General features: G+C 41.7%; 1 long non-coding RNA gene across 1 annotated transcript; it reads right to left on the bottom strand.

Moving 5' to 3' along the window:
* Window positions 1-6077: 6077 nt before the first annotated feature.
* On the bottom strand, window positions 6078-11136 carry LOC141374379 (uncharacterized). Its single transcript, XR_012381203.1, has 3 exons — window positions 11022-11136; window positions 10526-10658; window positions 6078-6835 (listed from the first exon to the last, which is right to left on the bottom strand). It is a non-coding gene; the product is annotated as an uncharacterized lncRNA (long non-coding RNA).
* Window positions 11137-20349: the final 9213 nt, after the last annotated feature.

Raw genomic sequence — 20349 nt, forward strand, 5'->3', positions numbered from 1 at the left:
ACAGGCTATCAGATTGGATTAAAAAACAAGACCCATCCATATGCTGTCTGCAAGAGACTCGTTTTAGACCCAAAGACACCCCCAGATTGAAAGTGAGGGGGTGGAAAGCCATTTACCATGCTAATGGACACCAAAAGAAAGCTGGGGTGGCAATTCTTATATCAGACAAATTAGATTTTAAAACAAAGACTGTAATAAGAGATGAAGAAGGACACTATATCTTACTTAAAGGGTCTATCCAACAAGAAGATCTAACAACTGTAAATATCTATGCCCCTAACTTGGGAGCGGCCACTTTTATAAGGCAATTAATAACAAAAGCAAAGAAACATATTGACCACAATACAATAATAGTGGGGGACTTTAACACACCCCTGACTGAAATGGACAGATCATCTAAGCAAAAGATCAACAAGGAAATAAAGACTTTAAATGACACACTGGACCAAATGGACTTCACAGACATATTCAGAACATTCCATCCCAAAGCAACGGAATACACATTCTTCTCTGGTGCCCATGGAACATTCTCCAGAATTGATCACATCCTAGGTCACAAATCAGGTCTCAACCAATACCAAAAGATTGGGATTATTCCCTGCATATTTTCAGACCACAGTGCTTTGAAACTAGAACTCAATCACAAGAGGAAAGTCGGAAAGAACTCAAATATATGGAGGCTAAAGAGCATCCTACTAAAGAATGAATGGGTCAAGCAGGAAATTAAAGAATTAAAAAAAATTCATGGAAACCAATGTAAATAAAAACACAACTGTTCAAAATCTTTGGGATACAGCAAAGGCAGTCCTGAGAGGAAGGTATATAGCAATACAAGCCTTTCCCAAGAAACAAGAAAGGTCTCAAATACACAACCTAACTCTACACCTAAAGGAGCTAGAGAAAGAACAGCAAATAAAGCTTAAACCCAGCACGAGAAGAGAAATAATAAAGATCAGAGCAGAAATCAATGAAATAGAAACCAAAAGAACAGTAGAACAGATCAACGAAACTAGGAACTGGTTCTTTGAAAGAATTAAGAAGATTGATAAACCCCTGGCCAGACTTATCAAAAAGAAAAGAGAAAGGACCCAAATCAACAAAATCATGAATGAAAGAGGAGAGATCACAACCAACACCAAAGAAATACAAACAATTATAAGAACATATTATGAGCAACTCTATGCCAGCAAATTAGATAACCTGGAAGAAATGGGTGCATTCCTAGAGATGTATCAACTACCAAAACTGAACCAGGAAGAAATAGAAAACCTGAACAGACCTATAACCACTAAGGAAATTGAAGCAGTCATCAAAAATCTCCCAACAAACAAAAACCCAGGGCCAGATGGCTTCCCAGGGGAGTTCTATCAAACATTTAAAGAAGAATTAATACCTATTCTTCTGAAACTGTTCCAAAAAATAGAAATGGAAGGAAAACTCCTAACTCATTTTATGAGGCCACCATTACCTTGATCCCAAAACCAGACAAAGACCCCATCAAAAAGGAGAATTATGGACTAATATCCTTAATGAACATGGATGCAAAAATTCTCACCAAAATACTAGCCAATAGGACCCAACAGTACATTAAAAGGATTATTCACCGTGATCAAAGGGATTTATCCCTGGGCTGCAAGGTTGGTTCAACATCCGCAAATCAATCAAAGTGATACAATACATTAACAAAACAAAGAACAAGAGTCATATGATCCTCTCAATAGATGCAGAAAAAGCATTTGACAAAGTACAGCATCCTTTCTTGATCAAAACTCTTCAGAGTATAGGGATAGAGGGTACATGCCTCAATATCATAAAAGCCATCTATGAAAAACCTACAGCGAATATCATTCTCAATGGGGAAAAGCTGAGAGCTTTTCCCCTAAGGTCAGGAACGTGGCAGGGATGTCCACTATCACCACTGCTATTCAACATAGTATTAGAAGTCCTAGCCACAGCAATCAGACAACAAAAAGAAATCAAAGGCATCCAAATCGGCAAGGAGGAAGTCAAACTCTCACTCTTTGCAGATGATATGATACTGTATGTGGAAAACCCAAAAGACTCCACCCCAAAACTGCTAGAACTCATACAGGAATTCAGTAAAGTGGCAGGATATAAAATCAATGCACAGAAATCAGTGGCATTCCTATACACCAACAACAAGACAGAAGAGAGACAAATCAAGGAGTCAATCCCATTTACAATTGCACCCAAAACTATAAGATACATAGGAATAAATTTAACCAAAGAGGCAAAGGATCTGTACTCAGAAAACTATAAAATACTCATGAAAGAAATTGAAGAAGACACAAAGAAATGGAAAAACGTTCCATGCTCATGGATTGGAAGAACAAACATTGTGAAGATGTCAGTGCTCCCTAGAGCAATCTACACATTCAATGCAATCCCCATCAAAATACCATCCACTTTTTTCAAAGAAATGGAACAAATAATCCTAAAATTTGTATGGAACCAGAAGAGACCCCGAATAGCCAGAGGAATATTGAAAAAGAAAAGCAAAGCTGGTGGCATCACTATTCCGGACTTCCAGCTCTATTACAAAGCTGTCATCATCAAGACAGTATGGTAACTGGCACAAAAACAGACACATAGATCAATGGAACAGAATAGAGAGCCCAGAAATGGACCCTCAACTCTATGGTCAACTAATCTTTGAAAAAGCAGGAAAGAATGTCCAATGGAATAAAGACAGTCTCTTCAACAAATGGTGTTGGGAAAATTGGACAGCCACATGCAGCAGAATGAAACTGGACCATTTCCTTACACCACACACAAAGATAGACTCCAAATATTTGAAAGACCTAAACGTGAGACAGGAGTCCATCAAAATCCTAAAGGAGAACACAGGTAGCAACCTCTTCGACCTCAGCCGCAGCAACTTCTTCCTAGAAACATTGCCAAGGGCAAGGGAAGCCAGGGCACAAATGAACTATTGGGATTTCATCAAGATAAAAAGGTTTTGCACAGCAAAAGAAACAGTCCACGAAACCAAAAGACAACCGACAGAATGGGAGAAAATATTTGCAAATGACATATCAGATAAAGGGCTAGTATCCAAAATCTATAAAGAAGTTATCAAACTCAACACCCAAAGAACAAATGATCCAATCAAGAAATGGGCAGAAGACATGAACAGACATTTTTCCAAAGAAGACATCCAAATGGCCAACAGACACATGAAAAAGTGCTCCACATCGCTCAGCATCAGGGAAATCCAAATCAAAACCTCAATGAGATACCACCTCACACCAGTCAGAATGGCTAGAATTAACAAGTCAGGAAACGACAGATGTTGGTGGGGATGTGGAGAAAGGGGAACCCTCCTACACTGTTGGTGGGAATGCAAGCTGGTGCAACCCCTCTGGAAAACAGTATGGAGGTTCCTCAAACAGTTGAAAATAGAGCTACCATACAATCCAGCAATTGCACTACTGGGTATTTACCCCAAAGATACAAATGTAGGGATCCGAAGGGGTACGTGCACCCCAATGTTTATAGCAGCAATGTCCACAATAGCCAAACTGTGGAAAGAGCCAAGATGTCCATCAACAGATGAATGGATAAAGAAGCAGTGGTATATATACACAATGGAATATTATGCAGCCATCAAAAGGAATGAGATCTTGCCATTTGCAACGACGTGGATGGAACTGGAGGGTGTTATGCTGAGTGAAATAAGTCAATCAGAGAAAGACATGTATCCTATGACCTCACTGATATGAGGAATTCTTAATCTCAGGAAACAAACTGAGGGTTGCTGGAGTGGTGGGTGGGAGGGATGGGGTGGCTGGGTGATAGACATTGGGGAGCGTATGTGCTATGGTGAGTGCTGTGAATTGTGCAAGACTGTTGAATCACAGATCTGTACCTCTGAAACAAATAATGCAATATATGTTAAGAAAAAAAAAGAAGAAGATAGCAGGAGGAGAAGAATGAAGGGGAGTAAGTCAGAGGGGGAGACGAATCATGAGAGATGATGGACTCTGAAAAACAAACTGAGGTTTCTAGAGGGGAGGGGTTTAGGGGGATGGGTTAGCCTGGTGATGGGTATTAAAGAGGGCACGTTCTGTGTGGAGCACTGGGTGTTATGCACAAACAATGAATCATGGAACACTAGATCAAAAACTAATGATGTATGGTGATTAACATAACAATAAAAATAAAAATATAAAAAAAATTGTTCCCCCAAAACTATATTTCTACATTCCTACACACTAGTGTCAGGTTGAAAACACACGGAATGGGGCGCCTGGCTGGCTGGAGCGTGTGACTCGATCTTGGGGTTGTGAGTTCAAGCCCCACGTTGGGTGTAGAGATTACTTAAAAAAAAAAAATCCTAAAACACACACACACACACACACACACACACACAGACACACACAGGGAATGGGTAACATAGCAACAGTTTTGACAACGACGTTCAGAAAGAACGATTGCTTCAAGATGTTACCTTTCTAATGGTAGTTGTGAACTGACCTATTTCCAAAAAAATACAATTATTCAAGCTTCATTATTTCAGGCTGATTCATACATGAATATTCCTGTGGGTATGACTAAAACAAAAATCAAGTGAAACAGATTAAAAACTATATTTAATGCTCCCCAAAGAAACCTTTAAAAAAAAAAAACCTTGCTCTCTGCCCATGCTAGAGAATGATAGCAGAATAGTTTGAAAGTTTAAAGTAAGTAGAGTTAGAAAGTAAAACAAAGGGTTCTTAGAATGTGTTGATGAAGATTTGAATATACCCTTAAGAGGACAGGAGACAACTGAGAGTTAGGCTTTTTTTGTCTTGAATCTCTCATTTATCTAAGTGCTGGTCGCCAGATCGGGATCTCTCAGGCGATTCTCCTTGGGCTGTCCCCTCTCCTGCCTCCATGGCTGACAGCTCCTCCATCAGCACCGCTGTTTGTCTCCGGGTGTGGAAAACTCCAAAATTTCCCTCTTCACGCAGATCCATCCTTCTCCACCAAGAATTAGTTCTCTGTCTGCTGAACATCTGCCATTGGGAACCCGTGGATCTTGGAGTGCCCAAGAACAAGATGGAAGTGAGGTGCTATTTCCTTTTCATTGCTGTGTGGGATTTCACACAGTAATTCTAATACTTATGCACGAGTTATTAGCCTCACTGGAAATGAATTTGGTTGCAATGGACTTGAGTCTTGGACGCCTGACACTTTCTAAGGAGTGACACTAGGCATTGACCATTGCAATAGGGAGTGCAGGGCCATGGTATTCTTGAAGTTTTATAAATATGCCTAAGAAGAATGAGGGATGCAAGCACCCCAATTATTATCCTCAGTTCCACAAATTAATGTGGATAATATGGGGTCAAAACCACAAGGAGATATCACCTCACTCCTGTGAGAATGGCCATCATCAAAAAGACAAGAGATACACAAGTGTTGATGAGGATGTGGAGAAAAGAGAACTCTCATGCACTGTCAGTGGGAATGTAAATTGGTGCAGCCACTGCAGAAAACAGTATTGAGGTTCTTCAAAAAATTAAAAATAGAACTACTATATGATCCAACCATCCCACTTCTGGGGATATATCCGAAGGAAACGAAAACACTATGTCAGTGAGATATCACCCTCATGTTCACGGCAGCAATGAACATTTACAATGGCCAAAACATGAGAACCAACTAAGTATTCATCAAAGAATAAATGGAAAAAGAAGCGGATGTATATATATGATTTCACTTTATATGTAGAATCCAAAAAAACAAAAAAAAAAAAAAAAACCTAATAGAAGAGATCAGATTTGTGGTTACCAGGGGTGAGAAGGAGGGGGTATTGGCAAAGTGGGTAAAAAGGTACAAACCGGGGGGCCTGGGTGGCTCAGTCAGTTAAGCCTCTGCCGTCGGCTCAGGTCATGATCTCAGGGTCCTGGGATCGAGTCCCACATCGGGCTCCCTGCTCAGCAGGGAGTCTGCTTCTCCCTCTTGCTCTCCCTCTGTGCTCTCTCTTGCTCTCAAATAAATAAATAACAAATCTTAAAAAAAAAAAAAGAAATTTATTTCCTGAAAGCTTGAAGTCCTAGATCGTGGTGTTGGCGGTACTGGCTTCTTCCGAAGGCCTTTCTCCTTGTCCAAGATCGTGGTGTTGGCAGTACTGGCTTCTTCCGAAGGCCTTTCTCCTTGGCTTGTAGATGGCCATCTTACTCCTGAGTCTTCCTCACGTCACCTTCCCTCTGTGTATGTGTGCCCCGATCTCCTCTCCCCTCAGGACACCAGTCACACTGAATTGGGGCCTGTCCACATGATCTCGTTTTACCCTAATTACCTTTTTGAAGCCTCTTTCTGCATATACAGTCACATTTTGAGATACTGGGGGTCAGGACTTCCACATATGAATTTGAGGGGGGCCCAACTCAGCCCATAGTAGACTGTGAGATCTGAAAATTCCTCACTGGTGAACTAAGGGACATGCGTTATCATGACCATAGCTAATCCTTACTGAGTTCGTCCCATATGCTGGACCAAGTCTGACCACATCACATGTTTTAACTCAGTTTATACTCTCAAAAACCCTGGGAAGTAGGTACTATTACAACCACTTCTTTTTCCAGAGAAAGAAACAGAGGTGCCAAGAGAGAACTCCCCAAGGTCACACAGCTTGGCAGATTCCATGAGCTTAGCTTCTACGCATTGAATTTTGGTCAGTAAGTGTCTTTGTTTGCTCTCGGCAGCAGCAGAGACCAGGAGAAGAAGAGATGTTGCTGACTCTGAAGCAGAGCAGGAGCGTTTTCCTCTGAGCTAGCACTGACGGCAGGCTTTCTCTGGAGGGGTAGGTGAATTCAGGAGCGGCAATCTGAGGAGAAACTAATAGTTAAAATGCCTCGCATTGAAAAATGCAAAGGAAGCCACCCTATTATGACTTCAAACTTTTTACATCCACTGTGATCGCACATTTATTTAAGTTGTGTTTCTTACCTTTGGAATTGTAGCCCCAGAAAGTTCGAGAACATGCAGTGAGGAAACATTCAACACTGCATTTATATGCTTGAAAGCAAGATTTTTTTTTAATGTCTAGGATGTACAAGTATCTTTTAATCCTGTATTTTCTATTGATTTTGGCTTTATTGGTCTTTCAATCAGAGATAACTTTTTCCAAGTCAGAGTTTGCTGTGAGAAGACTGAAGAGATAGACACACGGGAGATGTGCATGCACACACGCCCGCACACACCCAACAAGTCACTCGGAAATAAAGATGTGAGAGGAAAGGATACGAAGTCAGGCTACTACAATGAACATCTGCTAAGAGAAGTGTGGTAGCCTCTCACGTTTATGTAGGAGACAGATTCCCAAAGCAATGGCACCCAAAACCGGAGAATGGCTCTAGAAAGGTCTTGGAATGCTTCACTTTGTAGATCTCTCTCCAGAAGAGCAGTCTGGAACAGGAAACCAGAAGAACCTGGATGAAATTAGCTGACTGAGGGTGAAGGGGGCCTCTTCCGCGAAAACTGAGAGGCGATCTGTGGCTCGAGCTCTGGCCACTGTTGACCACCTGGCCCACCACAGGCACAAGACACCCATGCCCCAGAGCTTGCAGTATCTGCAGACCAGCGCTGCCGCTGCCTGCGCTCTCCTGCTTCTTTGACTCATCCACCATGGTCACATCTCACTGGGAGCATCTGATTGGTAGAGCCCAATCCAGTACCACACTGGGAGCATCTGATTGGTCACACCTCATTGGGAGCATCTGATTGGCAGAGCCCAATCCAGTACCACACTGGGAGCATCTGATTGGTCACACCTCATTGGGAGCATCTGATTGGCAGAGCCTAATCCAGCACCACACTGGGAGCATCTGATTGGCGGAGCCCAATCCAGTACCACATCGGGAGCATCTGATTGGCTGGGCTAAGTTGACGTGTGGCGTATTCCCATCCTGGTTGTCTAGTGGGAGGAATTCCCTGCCTTCCATCAAATCTCCCACACTCGGGCATACCCAAATTTAGGAAGAGGATTTAGATGTTGGGAAAAAGAAAGTCCACTACAATTTTTAAACAGCCGTTGTCAGAGATGGGGCAATGCTTGAAATCATGAGATTTCTAAATTAGAAACTTAAAAAAAATTTAAACTTATATTCAGTAAGGACAAAGTATTTTAGAAGGTACTTACAAGATAAAGCGAATTACCTGTTGGGGTAAGGAGTTAAACACAGAGAGAGGGAAGGCAAAGACAGACAAGACTGGTAGAGGCTGGAAAAGAAAGGAGAAGGGAAAAATGAACCAATTCTTGTGGTGCAATCCTGTGTTAGACACGTTTAGATACAGTACCTCAGTGCTCACTACGATGGCCTGAGGAAGGTGCTTATGTTGCCATGGAAGGAATAAGATCGTTGGAGCTCAAAGTAAAGTGACGATTGGGTCACCCAGCTAGTATGTGGTGCAGCCAGCAATCCGGCAAAGATCTTTCTGGCTCCCAAGGTCTAGGCTTTTCCCCTGGGCCACACAGCTTCAGCTCGTGCTCCTAAGGAAAATTGCTGGACATTCCTACACGAAAAGTATACAGTCTGGGGCGCCTGGGTGGCTCAGATGGTTAAGCGTCTGCCTTCGGCTCAGGTCATGATCCCAGGGTCCTGGGATCGAGTCCTGCATCGGGCTCCGTGCTCAGCGGCGAGTCTGCTTCTCCCTCTCCCTCTGCCTCTCCCCCTGCTTGTTCTCTCTCTGTCTCTCTCGCAAATGAATAAATAAAATCTTTAAAAAACAAAACAAAAAAACAAAAAGAACACAGTCCGAAAAAGAATGAAGAAAAGGAATACACACACATCTCTCCATACTCATGCCCCTGTCTGTTCCACATTTACTGAAAGGGAAGGACGGAGGAAGGGGAGAAACTTGGGGAATTCTGAAACAGTAGTCAGATCTGCAGGTGGATCTTTTCATGTGCCAGGGTGGTGGGATTTCAGAGTGTCCCTTTTCCTCGAGACTGGTCTGTTCCTCACAGTTCCTCAGCAGCTCTTTAGACCTGCTCCTGTAGTGTATGGTCCTGCTCCTGGTCCTGAGTACTCACAGACCCTTACAGCCGGGGAGGTGCTGACCCTCCATGAAGCCAGTGTAACAAATGCATTCACGCCTCCAGGAACCCACCAATGGAACCAAATGCCGGACTTGGCCAATCGCTGGGAGGTTGCTTCACCCCTTTGTGGGGAGAGTCTTCCAGCTTGCACCTTGGACTTTTCAAAAGGGGGCCAATAGTGCTCTCTGCTAAAAGGAAAAGCCCCTGTTGTCGACACGTTTGTTTTTTTTTTTTTTTTTTTTGCATTGAGAAACCAAAGCAAAACATAGGAGTGAACTTTGTAGCTATTTCACTAAAAAAAAAAACAAAAACCAGCCAGATGGTTCACAAGCCAACGGTAATCTGATTGGCCATGACTTTTCACTGTGTGTTTGCAAACACAACGTGTATATTACCTGGTATGTGTTTGTGTACAAAAGTATTGTGAGTATGGACGACCTTTCTGCAGTTCAGTGTAAATCAATACTGGCCCAGTGATATATTTCCCCGCCTTTACAGAGCGAAACAGAAACCCGCCCAGAGGTTTAGCTAATATGTGGCTCTAGTGAACGTATTTAAGTCAAGAACATCTCAATATGTGATTTCTCTGGGCATTGAGCCCAAATTAGTTTTATGGTGCTCAATCTTCCATATTTATTTTTAACTACGTGCTTTATAAATGATTATTCTATTATCCATGATATAAATTTTGATGGGTCAATATAAGAATGAAAAAGCATAAGGCTATGCAACGTACAACCACAATGGTAGAAGAATGGACATTCCATGCCAGTTACAAGGGACGCGCCAAAATAGGAGAATTTTCTGGCCTTTATGGCCATTCAGAGTCCATCTGTTTCATCTGCTATTTGGCTGTCTGAATGGTTGGACTTTATTTCCTCTATATCGTACTGAACTTTTAAGAACAAACAAAAATTTATAGCTAAGGGTTGTGCACAGACGTATAGCATTACATATTTAAATAGGTTTTTATATGCGCCTCCCTTTTATACTTTAAATAATGTAGTGTATGTTGTTTTAGCATTATATTTTTTTTTGAGCATTTAACCTGTGACTATCACCGGTTCACCAAGTGTACTGCATGGTGTCTTACACACAACAGCTATTCAAGAATACTGGATTTTTGAAAGGCATTATTCGTCCACAAAAACTTTCTAAAGAAAATTTATTTAGAATTAATACTATTTAAAGATTTTTGTCCGTGAGTTTTAAAAAAAATTCCAGTTATTCTTATTTGTCCCCAAAAATGTTATTTCATGAGGTTTGATTGTATAATACAATGAAGGTGTTATACACAAAATATACAATGCTTCCAAATAGATCATAAGACAGATATTTCCTGGCATTCATAGATTACTAGCCAACATTGCATGAATGAAATGAAATTAAATTCTTATCAAGCTAGAATCATAGATTTGGAAGAAATTTCAAGATGCAAATGGTGCAGTCTCCTCTCATGCAGGTGGATCAACTTACCTGTGGTAAAAGGCAATGATTGTCTTTGCATATTTAAAGATATCTCAGGGCTCCCCGCTGGTTTAGTCAGAAGAGCACGCAACTCTTGATCTCAAGGCTGTGAGTTCGCGCCCCACACTGGGTAGAGAGATTACTAAAACACACATACACAAAACTTTAAAAAATATATATGTATATCCATAAGGGGAGATATCACCTGATTTCCTGTCCCAGGACAGTATTTGATTTCACAGAAAAGCTGTCTTAGGTTTACCTAAGCTAATGTTCTTTCAGTCAGCTCTCTACTTTGGAATGATTTTAGGTTTCCATATAGACAAGTTATTGTACAGACTCTTCACATGCACCCTTCACCCAATCTTCCCTAATGTGGAAATCTTATAAAACTGTGGTCCATTTGTCAAGCTAAGAAATTAACTGGAGCATTACTCTTCACTAAACTCCTGACTTTGTTCAGATTTCATCAGTGTCTTTTCTGTTCCAGAATCCAATGAGATACCTTTTAGTCATCATATCTCCTAGGTCCCCTCTGGTCTATGATTGTTTCTCCATCTTCTCTTGTCTTTCATGACCTGTTTTAGAGAATGTCTCCCAATCTTGGCTTGTCTGATGTCTTTCCCATGATTAGACTGGGGCTAGGGGTTTGGGGAGAGCATAATGCAGGGTGAAATGCCCTTCTAATGACATCATATCAGGGTACATGTTTTCAATATGACATCACTAGTAATATATTAACCTTGATCACTTCGTGTTGCCAGCTTTCTCCACTATACAGTTACTATTTTTCCCTCCTCTGTTTTTTTAAAACAAGTCACTGACTCCAGCTCATACTCAAGGTGGGGAGGAGAATGGGCTTCATCTCCTGGAGGGAGAAGTATCGGCATAAATTATTTGGAATTCTTCTTTGAGGAAAACGTGTTCCTTTTCCACATTTATTTATTCGGTCATTTACTTACTACTGGACTCATGTATATTTATTTTATTTGTGATTGTAATCCAAAACCGTGTTATTGATTTTGTCGCTCACATTGTTCCAGCTTTGGCCACTGTAGGCTATTTCAGGCCGGTGTGTTAAAATGTACCAGTAAGACTGTCATTTCCGGGGGTGACCGAGTGACAACACAGAGAGGCTAATGACATGGAAAGAAGAATTTGTTACTTACAGTTCCTGAGAGGAGGGGGCACACCACACCACACCACACCACACCACACAGGGCCACAGGGGGAAGCACCCGGTTTGGTTAGGAGTTGGACACAGGGGTGAGGGGAAGGCAAGACAGAGCAAGGCAAACACTTTCAGATTCGTCTGAGTAATTCAGGCAGGCTTTGAGCTGTAGGGGCTGTCCCTCATTGTCTGGGACCCGGCCCTGGGTTGGTACAGAGCCAGGGAAATACTGACTTCTTAGTGTGTGTGAATCAATGAAGGAGGTGGTTGAGGATATGGACTGGGAAGTGCTTAGAGGGTTTTTTGACACACCCACAAACGCTGGATCACTGGGGAGTTATAAACAATTTTGGCCATTCGTGTGGCCCCGAGATGCCAAGTAGACAAACACAGGATCTAAGGAACACAGTTATAACAATAGGCTCTTGTCTATATATATCCCCATTGTTTTGTTCTTTGATTATTTCATTCCTTTCTGGCACTACGAGATGCTCCAGGCTCATCCTGTCCTTTTCCTGCTTTTGCCCTAGAATTGGCCATTTCTCCAAGGATTCTTGGTTCTTTTATCAGAGAACGGTATTCGAGACCAAGAGCTGCTGTGGATCTGGTCCTTGCTGCTGAGGTGTCACTGTTTGTAGGCGCTCTAATGAGACAAGCGAGAAAATACATGCGTGCATGCAAACCCGTGGATACAGCCATAGTTCTTTTTTTTTTTAAGATTTTATTTATTTATATGACAAAGAGAGACAGCGAGAGAGGGAACACAAGCAGGGGCAGAGGGAGAGGGAGAAGCAGACTCCCCACTGAGCAGGGAGCCCGATGCGGGGCTCGATCCCAGGACCCTGGGATCAAGACCTGAGCCGAAGGCAGACGCTTAACGACTGAGCCACCCAGGCGCCCCAGTAATGACTCGATTTTGAATGAGGACAGAAAGTAAAGAGGCAGTGTGCTCAGCACTAACCAACCCCTCCTCTGCTGGGATACCACCAGAAGCGCAAGCACTAGAGTCCATTTCCTTGCGCCTGGGTCCCCATTTCCTCACTCACAAAGTTGCGTGACTTTGTGCAAACGAAATGACCTGTGCTCAGTCTCCTCACCTCTCAACGAGGGGTCCTGCTGGTACATACTCCATAAGGCCGATGGAAGGATTAGATGAGTTTGTGTGAGTAAAGCACTTGGGGCAGGGCCTGGCCCACAGGAGTGCTCAATAATTGTTAACTTTTTCAGAAAGTCTATAGCAGAAGATTGATTTGACCAAAATATCCAAAAGCTAACAGTGACCCGATGATTTGAAATTTTACAAGTGTTCGCAAATAGGTTCATAAATCAGTACACTACATGATTTTTCTCTAAAAATCATTTCAGTATGGAAAATCTTCGGTGGTTTAATATTCGCTCTGTATGAATCAGCGCCTTCCTCTGCGGCAGACTCTTTAACCATAACTTCTCCAAATTACACATCATTCCTTTAGTGCGGTGGCATAAGATCTACTTTCAGTCCCTTTTTATCACTATTATTGTTTTCGACTGGACTTATTTCTTTTTTTGCTGAGAAAGTTGACTTCTTCTTCTTCTTCTTTTTTTTTTTTTTTTTTACATGAAGGCTGATCTTCCTTTGGGTCTGGAGTTTCTATTTTATTATGTAGTATTCCATCACTTTAATATCCCCTGCGAGAAAACTGCACAGAAGTATTAGCATGCAACCTTGACATTTAAGGACTATTTTAAATCTTTGCAGTGGCAGTTTCTTTAAAAATGTAAAAATATCTGAAATATTTAGCCTTGACAAAGATATAAAAGATAAGTTCTGAATCTATCATTCGTATATATCTCATTGGCGCTTTCCAGCTGCCCTGTCTATAGTCTGCATGCACTTTTCCCTTTAAAGTTCATGGCTGGGGCGCCTGGGTGGCTCAGTTGGTTAAGCGACTGCCTTCGGCTCAGGTCATGATCCAGGAGTCCCTGGATCGAGTCCCGCATCGGGCTCCCTGCTCAGCAGAGAGTCTGCTTCTCCCTCTGACCCTCCCCCCTCTCATGTGCGCACGCTCTCTCTCTCTCTCTCTCTCTCTCTCTCATTCTCTCTGTCTCAAATAAATAAATAAAAAAAAAAAATCTTTAAAGTTCATGGCTATTGGTTCCTAATTAAATAAGGGCTTTGTATAGTTAGGCGGAATCAAAATATTATAGAACCAGAGAGATTGTTCGGAGTAGTTCGGGGCAACATTTACAAAACTCACTTAATCAAAGGAGTAATGCGGCACTTATTCAAGAGAAGCTCAGGTTCTTATTAAACACACAGATTCCACCCCCTTCTTCCCCTGGAGAGTCTGATGCCATAGTGCTGACCCTGCAAATCTGAATGTTTATCAAGAGTTCCAGGCGATGCTCACCATCAGGCAAGTTTGGAAACACTGATTTAATCCAAGACCCTGCTTTTATAGTAGGAAACTGAGGGCTTCCTGTCGAGGGTGTGGATTTCAGTCTCATTTCAATGGGTTGAATCAGAGTCTCGGGAAGTAGGAGCTGGTAATCTGCATTTTTAACAAGTTCATCAAGAAACTCTTATGTTTAAGACATACTGCCCAGAGCCTTAGTGGGGTGAGGAGGGCATCCACACAGAGGGGCAACATGGTGTGGGATATTGGGTCCCAAGAGGGGTAAGGACAGTATGTGCATGGGTGGGGAGTAAAATGAATAAGGTGAAAATGGTGTCCCCATGGAGGAGCGGCCCAGCACAGGGTGTCAGAACCCAGGCAGATGAGAGGATCATCTTTCGAGGGAGCAGGGTGCCTCGGTGTGGGGTGTGGGAGCCCACAGCGGTTAAGGAAGGCTCTGGGAGGGGGTGAGCCAGGCGTGGGGTGTGCATCTCACTGGGGTAGGTACAGTGGCAACCTTTCAGGTTAGTTAGATTTAGAGGTATTGATTAAATACATAAATACATTAAGGATAAGGAGAGTCAACTTTCTCCCTGTTGAAGAAGGGAGTTACAAATATGGAAAGGAAACAAAATGGGAATGAATCCTAAGGTGTTGCATGAGAATGGAAGGAATTTGCATAGACTTATAGTTCTTGACATGCCTGTGCATGTGTCTGCTAAGAGGGCCTGGGTCATGCTCCAGTAGCAGTGACTTCACCCATGTGTTAGTTTCTAAATACCTCCCCATTAAAAGCAACTGGAGTCCTTGGAGAAATTCTGGCTCTGGGACAGGGAAAGCCTAAAAGAAGCCTGAATTATCTTCTCGTGCCAGAAAACAAGTGTTCAGAGGCGCCTGGGTGGCTCAGTGGGTTAAGCACCCTACTCTTGGTTTCAGCTCAGGTCATGATCTCAGGGTCCTGAGATCCAGCCCCAGGTGGGGCTCTGTGCTGGGCAGGGAGTTTGCTTAAGATTCTCTAGCTCCCTCTGCCCCTCCCCCTTTGCTCACATGCATACTCTCTCTCTCTCTCAAAAAAAGACAAGACCAGAAAAAATAAGACAAGACAAGAAAAAGAAAACAAGTGTTAGAAGAATAACGGAGGCATATGAGAGGACACGAGAGCCAGACTGAAGGAACCCCCATTGACCAGAAATTAGGGGGGAGGGGAGAATGGGCAGTTAATGTCTAATGCGTACATAGTTCATTTGGGGAAGATGAGAAAGTTCTGGAGACGGATGTTGGTGATGGTCGCACAATGTGAATGTGCTTCATGCCACTGAACTGTATTGTTAAAAATGGTTAATGTAACAAATTTTATGCTATGTAAATTTCACTACAATAAAAAAATGATGGTAAAAGAAAAAATAATCCCCTGGGTTCCTACTGATAAATAATGATAATGCTACTGCTGAGAATAATAATAATAGCAAGAAGAGATAAGGAAAGTTCTTTACAAAAAATGCTGGTTGCTAAATGTGGGGGGAAAAAAACATCATTTTGGAAAACCATCAATGTAATAATTGATGTATGGAAGCACGGATCTTCAGTAAAATGCCAAATCCAGTGGGTGAAAGATTCATTTGGGAAAAAGATATTCACACAGTCTCAAAGAATCACCCCACAGATAGCTGTTAACTACAGAGGAGAAAAGCTATCTTTCAAATGGCATCGGATGCACTTGGCAGCTACCGCTGTAACTGAACAAATTGGGGATCACCAATGGTGGCACAAAACCAGAGACACGTGCCGCCAAGTGTGATGAAGTGGGAAGTATGTAACCTAACCAGGAAGCTCTCTTGTCACGAATTTTAATCTGAAACTAATCCTGAAGAGCTCAGCTAAAACCAGATTGTGAGATGTTTTGCAAAACTGCTGGCTTAGGGTCTATGTCCTTGTCATGAAAGATTAAAAGAAAAGAAGCAAGGGGACATTTGAGATGAAAGGGGACTAAGCAGACAGGACAATTAAGCACAATATGATGTCCTTGACCACGTCCTGCTTTAAACAAAGAAGCCAATAATAAATAGCTAGAGAGGATGTCTTGGGGCAACAGGGGAAATTTGAATACTGACTGTATATTAGATAAATTTATTATATCAATTTTAATCTTTTAGGTTTGATAATAATACTGTGGTCATACGGGAGGACATCCTTTTTTTTAGGAGATACATATTGAAATATTTAGGAATTAAATGTCCTATTTGAAATTTACTTTCAAAAGATTGAGTAAAAAAGTCTGTATCTCCATCTATTGACACATAAAAGCAATGTGGCAAAATGTTCATATTTCCCACTGAATCTGGAAGACAGATACATAAGTACTCATTATTCTTTCCATTTTTCTGCAGTTTTTTCCATATTTCAAAAATTAAAAGTAAAGTCTACCTCTCTCAGGTATGTCTCAAGAAATAAATGGCTTGGGATTTCTTATTTTAAAAATACTAAAATAACTGTATGACACCACCAAAATGATAGATATTGAAAGACATACAAACAGGGCAATCTATGGGAATAGCTAAATACAGAGAATCAGCGTTGCAATCCAGCAGGGGTCTGGTACTTACTCACCTTTTAGTCTTCGGAGTGTGGTTTATAGTAAGCGCTTAATAAACGTTGAGTGGGTGAGCCAGGCATTTGCTTTGTGACTGGATGTTTTAGGCAACTCCTTGAAAAGGGGATTTGGATGTTTTATGCAGAAGGAGGGGAGATGAGCTGAAGGGTAAGAGCAAACACTGGTGTGCACAATGCTGCTGGGGGAGGTGCGGGGGTGGGGGGCTGACCCCCACTGGCCTTGCCATCCCCACCTGACCACCAGAGGATGCTGTTTTATTTTTATTTTATTTTATTTTATTTTATTTTATTTTACTTATTTATTTAAATATTTTATTTATTTATTTGACAGAGAGAGAGCACAAGCAGGTGGAGCGGGAGAGGGAGAAGCAGGCTTCTCACTGAGCAGAACCCTGGGATCATGACCTGAGCCGAAGGCAGACTGGCTGACGCTGTTTTAAAACAAAAGTGTTTAGTAAGTGGATAGAGCATCCCTTGTGCAGAGCTACTGTTGTGCATCATTTATTACGGTTTTAAAAAATTGACACAGGATAGTAATATGAAGGATATAGTTTTGTTTTATGGAATTATGGTAATTGGATCTTATTTGTATGTGCCCCCAAATCTGTGAATAAATCAACAAGGGAACTCTTAGTCTATTTTAGAAAGAATAAACTTTAGGGTGGCATTTGCGTTCACACACTAAATGTGCTAATTATAAGTAACTTTTTCATCTGTTCATTGAAGCATGTTTTCCAGGTGTTGGGGTAGGTGGTGGGTATGCCTCGCACTTCAAACTATGGTATTTCTCTCTCTCTCTCTCTCTCTCTGTGTGTGTGTGTGTGTGAAAGAGACAGAGAGAGAGAAAGGGAAATTGAACAGAGAACTGTATAAAGCATGTGCATATAGTGTAACAAATAAATATAAAGCAAACAAGTGGAAAAACAGAACATTTTTAGAACTCCCCTCCCCATGTCCTCCTCCCCAAGTTCAACATCTTCCTTCTCTTTAGAAATAAGCACTATCTTGACCTTTGTGTTAATTATTTTCTTGTTTTTCTTTATACTTTTACCTCCTTGTATACATCTCTAACCAGTATGGCTTGGTTTTACCTGTTTTTGTGAACTTTATATGCATGAAATCATACTATACAAATTCTTCTGTTTCTTGCTTCTTTTATCCAACATTGTTTTTTTTTATTTTTTTGAAGATTTTATTTCTTTATTTGACACAGAGAGACAGCGGGAGAGGGAACACAAGCAGGGGGAGTGGGAGAGGGAGAAGCAGGCTTCCCGCCGAGCAGGGAGCCCGATGCGGGGCTCGATCCCAGGACCCTGGGACCATGACCTGAGCCGAAGGCAGATGCTTAACGACTGAGCCACCCAGGCGCCCCTATAAACATTCTTATACATGAATCTGATGCATATGTATGTATTTCTCTTTCTCTCTCTTTTTCGTAAGTAGGCTCCACACCCAGCATGGAGCTCGATGCTGGGCTCAAACTCACAACCTTGAGATCAAGACTTGAGCTGAGATCAGAGTGAGACACTCAACCAACTGAGCCCCCCAGGTGCCCCTATATGTATTTCTCTAGGGGTATACCTAGGAGTGGAATCACGAGGTCATAAGGGGTGGATATCCTCAGTTTTCCTAGATAAAGCCAAATTGTGGTTATACCCATTTGTATTCCCATCTGTCATTGATGAGAATTCCTGTTGCTCCACATTCTTGCCAATACTTGATATTATTAAACTTTAAAATTTTGCCAATCTAGTAGTTGTATAAGTATCTCATTGTGGTTTGAATTTTCATATCATTGGTTACTAATGTTGAGCACCTGTCTATGTGTTTATTGTCAAAATAGATTTTTGGAACATGTTTTATTCCATAGACCTTTCTCCCCCCTAATCTATTTGAATATTCCCAAATAAGCCACATTTAGAATATTATATTGTAGCTAAATTTCTTTTAAAAAAAGATTATTTATTTTAGAGGGAGAGAAAACACATGAGTGTGCGCGAGCAGGGGGTAGGAACAGAGGGAGAGGGACAAGCAGACCCCACGCTGAGTGCAGAGCCCGACACCAGGGCTGGATCCCACAACCCCAAGACCACCACCTGAGCCAAAACCAAGAGTCCGACACTTAACCCACTGAGCCACCCAGGCACCCCCGTAGCTAAATTTCTTTTTTTTTTCTATTTTTTTTTAAAGTAGGCTCCACACCCAATGTAGGGCTTGAACTCATGACCCTGAGATCAAGAGTCACATGGTCTCCCACCTGAGCCAGCCAGGAACCCCAATTGTAGCTAAATTTCTTAAAATCAAATTCACAGCATCGAGGTCAACATCAGAGAACCAAGAAGAGAGAGGAAGAATGAGGAGAGAGACAGGCTGATAAATAACAACTAGAAATAAAATTTTTTTAAATTTAAATTCAATTAATTAACATATAATGTATTATTAGTTTCAGAAGTAGAGGTCAGTGATTCATCATTGCATGTAAACCCAGTGCTCATTACATCACATGCCCTTCTTAATGCCCATCACCCAGTTACCCCATCCCTCTACCCCCAACCCCAGCAATCCTCAGTTAGTTTCCTATAGGTAAAAGTCTCTTATGGTTTGTCTCCCTCTCTGATTTAATTTTGTTTTATTTTTTCCTTCCTTCCCCTACGATCCTCTGTTTTATTTCCTAAATTCCACATATCAGTGAGATCATATGATAATTGTCTTTCTCTGACTGAGTTATTTCACTTAGCATAATACCCTCTAGTTCCATCCATGTTGTTGTAAATGGCAAGATTTCATTTTTTTGATGGCTGAGTAATAGTCTATTCTATGTATATACCACATCTTCTTTATCCATTCGTCTGTCGATGGACATCTGGGACATCTTCCACAGTTTGGCTATTGTGGACATTGCTGCTATAAACACTGGGGTGCACGTACCCCTTCAGATCACTACCTTTGTATCTCCGGGGTAAATACCCAGTAGTGCAATTGCTGGATCGTATGGTAGCTCTATTTTCAAATTTTTGAGGAACCTCCATCCTGTTTTCCAGAGTGGTTGCACCAGCTTGCATTCCCACCAACAGTGTAGGAGGGTTCCCCTTTCTCCACATCCCCGCCAACATGTGTCGTTTCCTGACTTGTTAATTTTAGCCATTCTGACTGCTGTGAGGTGGTATCTCATTGCAGCCTTGATTTGTATAGAAATAAAAATTTTAATGGAAAATTCAGAGGGGTTGGAAGAAAGACATAAAATTCTCTCCAAATGAGAGGATACATACAATCCATCTTTTATTTATTTATTTATTTACTTATTTATTTAGAAGATTTTATTTATTTATTTGACAGAGAGACAGCACCCTTGTAGCTGGAACACAAGCAGGGGGAGTACGGGAGGGAGAAGCAGGCTTCCCACTTAGCAGAGAGCCCGATGTGGGGCTCAATCCCAGGACCCTGGGATCATGACCTGAGCCGAAGGCAGACGCTTAATGACTGAGCCACCCAGGTGCCCCACAACCCATCCTTTTAAAGAAGCTGTTTTTCATCGACTGTGAAGTTGGATGAAAAAAAAAAAGCAAGCTAAAGGTGGTAAAAGGGGAATAGAACCTCATATTATTTCATTATATAAGAAAGAATGTAAATGAATACCCATTCTAGAAGTCTATCCCACAGAGTATACAAGAGGTGCC

This window comes from Callorhinus ursinus, unplaced genomic scaffold, assembly GCF_003265705.2.
Source record: "Callorhinus ursinus isolate GAN/ISIS: 27379988/994484 unplaced genomic scaffold, GSC_fseal_2.0 scaffold17, whole genome shotgun sequence".
NCBI classification, from domain to species: Eukaryota; Metazoa; Chordata; class Mammalia; order Carnivora; family Otariidae; genus Callorhinus; species Callorhinus ursinus.